Raw genomic sequence first — 6,710 nt, 5'->3', positions numbered from 1 at the left:
AGAGAGAGAGAGAGAGAAAGAGAGAGAGAGAGAGAAAGACAGAGAGAAAGACACAGAGAGAGAAAGACAGAGAGAGAGAGAAAGAAAGAGAGAGAGAGAGAAAGAGAGAGAGAGGGAGAGAGACGCGCGTCCGCGAAGCCGAGGCTCGCTTTGTTTCGGTGCCGGGACGAGGATGGCTGGCGGGCTCCAGGTTGGCGGGCGCGAGAGGGCGGGCGGCGGCTCCGAGGCGCGCGTCTGCTCCGCGCGGCTTCCGAGGCCCCGGCGGTGCCGCCGCCGCTTGGCTCTCGGCCAGGCCTCGGTCCTGCGAACCGGAGGAGCCGCTTCTGCCCGGCGTGCGGCTCTGAGCCTCTTTCCCCCCCCCCCCGCCTCCTCCTGCCCGGGCAATTGTGCGGAGCTGCTGGTGCGTCCTTGGCAGCGCCTGCGGGAAAGGCCGGGCGCCAAGGCCGAAACGCCGCGCTTTTCTACCGCTTCTCCTCCCGTTGGTCAGAGAGGCAGACGCGATTTCCCTTCCCTGCTTCCTGTCATCTGCGCTGGAAAAGAAGGACAATTTGGGCTGTTTTATTACCGGTACCTGTTGCTTGTTTTATGACTCGTTGCTCTTGCTGAAGCAGGGAAAAATTGCTTAAAGTGATTTTCAGGAGCTGCAGAATGCCTCCAAGTAAAGCCGCAGCAATTGTGTGTGTGTGTGTGTGTGTGTGTGTGTCTGTCTCTCCAGACCTTACTGGACTACCATCCCCAGCAGCCCTACAAAGCACTGTGGAAGAGTGGGGAATGCTGGGAGTTGCAGTTCATTACCATCTGCAAAAAACATGACTCTCCAAAGATCCATCCATCCTTCCTTCCTTCCTTCCCTTCCCTTCCCTTCCCTTCCCCTTCAATCCTTCCTTCCTTCCTTCCTTCCATCTCCTTCCCTTCCCCTTCAATCCCTCCCTCCTTCCTTCCTTCCTTCCTTCCTTCCTTCCTTCCTTCCCTCTTCAATCTCCTTCCTTCTCCATCTCCTTCTTTTCCCCTTCAATCTTCCTTCCTTCCCCTTCTCTCCCAACATTTTTGAGCTAAGAAGAGTAAGCTTCTCCAGCGAGCATTGCTATGGCTGAAAATATGATTGGAATCTGAATATATGGGGTTGGGAAGATCTGCAATAATCAAATATTTTTTTAAAAAAAAAAACCCCATAGATTTGGAGAGGTGCAAACAGCTGGGACTGTCCCAGCAGGGGTGGAGCCTTTAGGGTAAGGGTGGAGCCTAGCAATACCTGCTGTGGTTGGAGCATGCTCAGATAGACGCTAGTTGATAGGCGCTAGGGCACTAGGGCTCAATGGAAGGCAAGCAGAAGGACCAGCTGTCTTTCAGAATTGATCTTTGGGACATAACCAAATCCGGTGGGATCTGTTCATACTTGATTTCAGCCATTGTTGAAGGCAGGTAGTCCTCGAGTTACAGCCATTCATTGAGTAACTGGTTCATATTTATGACAGTCGCAGCGTCCCGGGGTCACGTGATCCCCTTTTGCGACCTTCTGACAAGCAAAGTCAAGGGGGAAGCCGGCTTCACTTAACAACTGTGTTACTAACTTAACAACTGCAGGGATTCACAACTACCTTGCTTATCAGCAGAAATTGACACAAGGGTAGTTTTCCCCCCATGCCATCACTCTGCTAAACAACTAATTCCCACAACATCTTCAAACTCCCTAGTAAGGCTGTATTACTGTTACTCTCCTCATCTTCCCTATTGTCGATCTCCTTATCTTCTTAGGACTATAACTTGGTTGTTCGTATCTTAATGATTTATATTGTTTTATTTAGTATCCTAGTATGATTTATGTTGTTTGCTTGTTTAGTATCCTCTGGCTATCACGGAGTATTGTACCTTATGATTTATGATGATTGTATTTTATGATTATGATCATGCTTTATCACCTGTTGCTTGTATGTACACTGGGACCTTCTACACTGGAGAAAAATTTCTTGTGTGTCCAACCACACTTGGCCAATAAAGAATTCTATTCTATTCTATTCTATTCTATTCTATTCTATTCTATTCTATTCTATTCTATTCTATTCTAATATCCATTCTATTCTATTCTATTCTATTCTATTCTATTCTATTCTATTCTCTATTCTCTATTCTCTATTCTATTCTATTCTATTCTTTTCTAATATCTATTCTATTTTATTCTGTTCTATATTCTCTATTCTATTCTATTCTGTTCTGTTCTGTTCTGTTCTGTTCTGTTCTGTTCTATTCTAATATCCATTCTATTCTATTCTATTCTATTCTATATTCTATTCTATTCTATATTCTATTCTATTCTAACTTGTGTGCTCAATTGTGGTCGTAAGTCGAGCACTCCCTGTAAGCTTCTGTTGGCTGTGTTTACAATGCATGCAAAGCTGTGATGGAGTCTTTTGATTTGGCTTTGGGGATTGTGTGACATCTGCTTTCAAGGAAGAGGATGATGACCTTGCAGGATTAATATTAACATGACATCTGCCCCCAGTTGTTATAGCGTACGGGTAGTCAACTTTTGCTCATGTATTTAATAACTGTTTGAAGTTACGAGGATGCTGAAAAATCTGACAACTGGTCCTCACACTTCTTTTTTTTTTTAAACAAGTTTTATTAATTTTTCAAATTTTTACATTTGAGTGCTTAGGAAGCGGCGTGATGATAGGATAATCAATAGTCCAATAACAAAATCATTCATGTGTATCTCAGGTTACATCAATAAAGATTCCCTCTCTAGCTCCCTTAAATATTAATACATTTCTAACTAAAGCTCAATCAATCAATACATTTATCAATGGCATTTTACTTATACATATCCAAATCCTGTTTTTAAGTTTTACTTAATTCTAATTGCCATGTTCCAATTTTGCCTTTTATAACCAATATTTAAGTTTCGGATAACCTTAATTTCCCTCATTTCATTATAAAATAGTTAACATAACTAGAATTTCCAAAATTTACCTTCTTCGTTTGTTCACAAATATACTCCACAAATGTATTTCCATCTGACAATCAAAAATATAATCTAACAATTAATTTTAATTTCCCTTATAAATCCTGGATATTAAACCAATCACTGCAAAAACACTTCTGACCATCGCAGTCTCCCTGTGGTCATGGGATTGCAATTTAGGTACTTGGCAACCAGTATATATTTATGACAGTTGTAGCATGCCGGGATTATGCAATCACCATCTGCAACCAGCTTTCTAACCAGCTTCGGACAAGCCAAGTCAATGGAGAAAGCTGGATTTGTTTAACAACCATGACCAAATGTTGTAAAACAGGCACGAGTTACTTAACTGTATTGCTTAGTAACGGAAGTTCCGGTCCCAATTTCATTGTAAGATAAGGACCTTTTGTAGTTCCTTAATCTCCTAATTTAGTCACCTTATGAAAGAAGGCAAAGATTCTTCATATGTCTATGGAGATTCTCAGTCATCCAGGTCATAGTTATCCCAAAGATACTTTTTCACGAGGCAGCTGGACTTTCTTCTTCTTCTTCTTTTTTTTAAAGACATTTTGCTTCTCATCCCAGAAGATGAAGAAGCAAAACGTCTTCAAAGAAAAACAAGAAAGTCCAGTTGCCTCCTGAAAAAGCATCCTTGGGATTCTTCATATGGTTCACTTAATCTCCATCTGGTTGTGTGGCTGCTTCTCCACCTGCTTCAGTGTTTGAAGCCCAACTCCCACACCCTTCCTTGGCATGGTTTGAACTTAACTCAATCTCAGACTTGTGGATTTCAATTCCCAGAATTCCCCAGCCAGCTATGGGGAATTCTGGGAGTCCACAGGCCTCAAAGTCGCTGAAATTGTTTCTCTGTGACTTAAACCAACACAAACATTCCCAAGCGAGCAAACACACAAGATGTGACACACCCAAATCCGCTTTTTTTGTTGCTCCAGCTCAAGACCTAAACAAGGCCAAGTCCTGGTTAGTCCTCAAAGAGGAGTCAGCAGGAAGTGCAATGACAATAGGCTAAACCGGGAATCGAAAGAAGCTGTTTCATCCAGGAAAAAGGGGTTTTGTGCCTCAGCCAAGATCACAGCCTGGAAGTTTCCGTGAGGAAAGCTTGACTCAAAGCTGTTCCGGGCTGAGCAGCTGTTTGCAGGATGAGGATTGATTGGGTTGATGCCAATATGGGTTTGACGGAAGAACCACTGTTACCCTAAAGATGCTTTTTCAGGAGGCAACTGGACTTTCTTGTTTTTCTTTGAATACGTTTCGCATCCAAGATGCTTCTTCAGCACTGTGAGAGGGACCTCGAAGTCCTAGTGGACAACCACTTAAATAGGAGCCAGCCGTGTGCTGCAGCTGCCAAAAAGGCCAACACAGTGCTAGGCTGCATTAACAGAGGGATAGAATCAAGATCACGTGGAGTATTAATACCACTTTACAATGCCTTGGTAAGGCCACACTTGGAATACTGCATCCAGTTTTGGTCACCACGATGTAAAAAAGATGTTGACACTCTAGAAAGAGTATAGAGAAGAGCAACAAAGATGATCAGGGAACTGGAAGCTAAACCATAACAACGGAAAGTTTGAGCTCAGCTGTGGTCCTTAAGAAGTGCTTGTACTATCCTGTAGTGCAGCATTGGAAGATCTGAAGGAGAAAGGAAGGGACAAGATCATCATGGAGAAATTTGGTCTATGTGGCCGCTAAGAGTTGACAGTGACTTGACGGCAAGCAATCAATCAGTCCAAGTCACCGGAAGGAATCAAGTTAAACAGCCACAGAGTGAAACGAGGGGTCCTTGGTGCTCTCTGAGCTTGCTTGTTTTCTTGCAGACATTTCATTACCCTAACTAGTAGGTAACATCATCAGTATTAGAAAGAAGTACTGTTTGCTGTCAGTTTATATTCTGGTGTCTTGGCTGTCTGGGTGGGGGTGGGGGGCAGCCTTAAGAGATTGGTTGGGCTGTGTCCAAATGGCTCTGGGGCAGTTTCTTGATTGGGGTCTTGCTTCCTTGATTCTTGGTCTGAAGGTGACCTTGGGATAGAATCAAGATCACGTGAACTATTAATACCACTTTACAAGGCCTTGGTAAGGCCACACTTGGAATACTGCATCCAGTTTTGGTCACCACGATGTAAAAAAGATGTTGAGACTCTAGAAAGAGTACAGAGAAGAGCAACAAAGATGATTAGGAGACTGGAGGCTAAAACATATAAGGAACGGTTGCTGGAATTGGGCATGTCTAGTTTAACGAAGAGAAGGACGAGGGGGGACATGATAGCAGTGTTCCAATATCTTAGGGGCTGCCCCAAAGAAGAGGGAGTCAAGCTATTGTCCAAAGTGCCTGAAGGCAGGACGAGAAGCAAGGGATGGAAACTGATCAAGGAGAGAAGCAACCTAGAACTAAGGAGGAATTTCCTGACAGTTAGAACAATTAACCAGTGGAACAACCTACCTCCAGAAGCGGTGAATGCGCCAACACTGGAAGTTTTTAAGAAAAGACTGGACAGCCATTTGTCTGAAATGGTATAGGGTTTCCTGCCTCAGCAGGAGGTTGGACTAGATGACCTCCGAGGTCCCTCCCAACTTTATTATTATTATTATTATTATTATTATTATTATTATTATTATTATTATTATTATTATTATTATTATTATTATTATTATATGCTGATCTGAGTGCTGGAGTCTTTTTCTCTTTGGGGCTGGTTGCATAGTCTGTAGAGGTTGTTAAAGTCTACGTGTCTCTTGATGGCCGATTTGTCAGAGTGCCAGGCTCCTAGAAATTCCCTGGCATTTTTGGATTTGGCCTGGTCTAGGATTGTCACATTTCCCCAATTGAAACTATGTTTACATCCGTCTATGTGTTGTGAAATTAAAGAATTTTTGTCATGCCTTTTGACTGCCAGTTGGTGGTCATGGATGCGTTGTGCCAGATTGAAACCTTAGCTAAAATGGGATTAAGATACAGGCCAGCTGTAAAAGCTGCCTGGCTAATTAACCTGCTTAGTGGAAGCATGGCTGGTACTTTTTTGACTTTAGCATAACGTGCAATGTGAGCTCCTGGGAGAGTGAACATCTCTGAAACTTGAAAAGTACTGTAATTCCACATTACGATGTCATCTGAACACCAATGAAGGTCTGTTAATAGGTGGAGATTCTACTTAAAGCAACAACCCAGATTTATTTTTGTTATTTTGATTGCTGTGGCTGGCTGTTGTCTCCATTTTCTTGTTTTTTCCTCTGTGCTTTAGAACTTTTCTAGCTTAGCTTCATCTGCTCGATTACATTATCATTAATTACTGCAGTTAGCTATTTTTTTTCTTCTGTTGAATTTTTTTTAAAGCAATACTATACACATTGGATAAGCATTCCCATTGTGCTGTGTGTGGTTTGCATTCACATAAGTTGTGGGGGAAAACACAGTGACCAAATCACAGGAGATTGAACCCCCATGATCTCCATATGATAAAGAACAGAGGTATACATGGACAGGGATTCAGTGGTGAGATTCAAATATGTGAATAATCGGTTCTCTGTGTGGATGCCGCTTCCGAAAATCCATTCTGGGCCTGGGCAACAAAACATTAGCTACCGGTTCTGCTGAAGTGGTGCGAACTGGCTGAATCCCACCACTGGACACGGGTCAAAAAAGTCAAAACAGTGACTGTGATCAAAGCCCTTTTCCTATTTTGGAGGTGTTGCATGCGCTACCCAGGCAAAGAAAAGGCCCTCATTTTGC

Source organism: Protobothrops mucrosquamatus, unplaced genomic scaffold (assembly GCF_001527695.2).
Source record: "Protobothrops mucrosquamatus isolate PMUCROS unplaced genomic scaffold, P.Mucros_1.0 scaffold19, whole genome shotgun sequence".
Classification (NCBI taxonomy): domain Eukaryota; kingdom Metazoa; phylum Chordata; class Lepidosauria; order Squamata; family Viperidae; genus Protobothrops; species Protobothrops mucrosquamatus.
The sequence above is the reverse complement of the archived record's forward strand: the minus strand, read 5'-3'. Positions refer to the sequence as shown.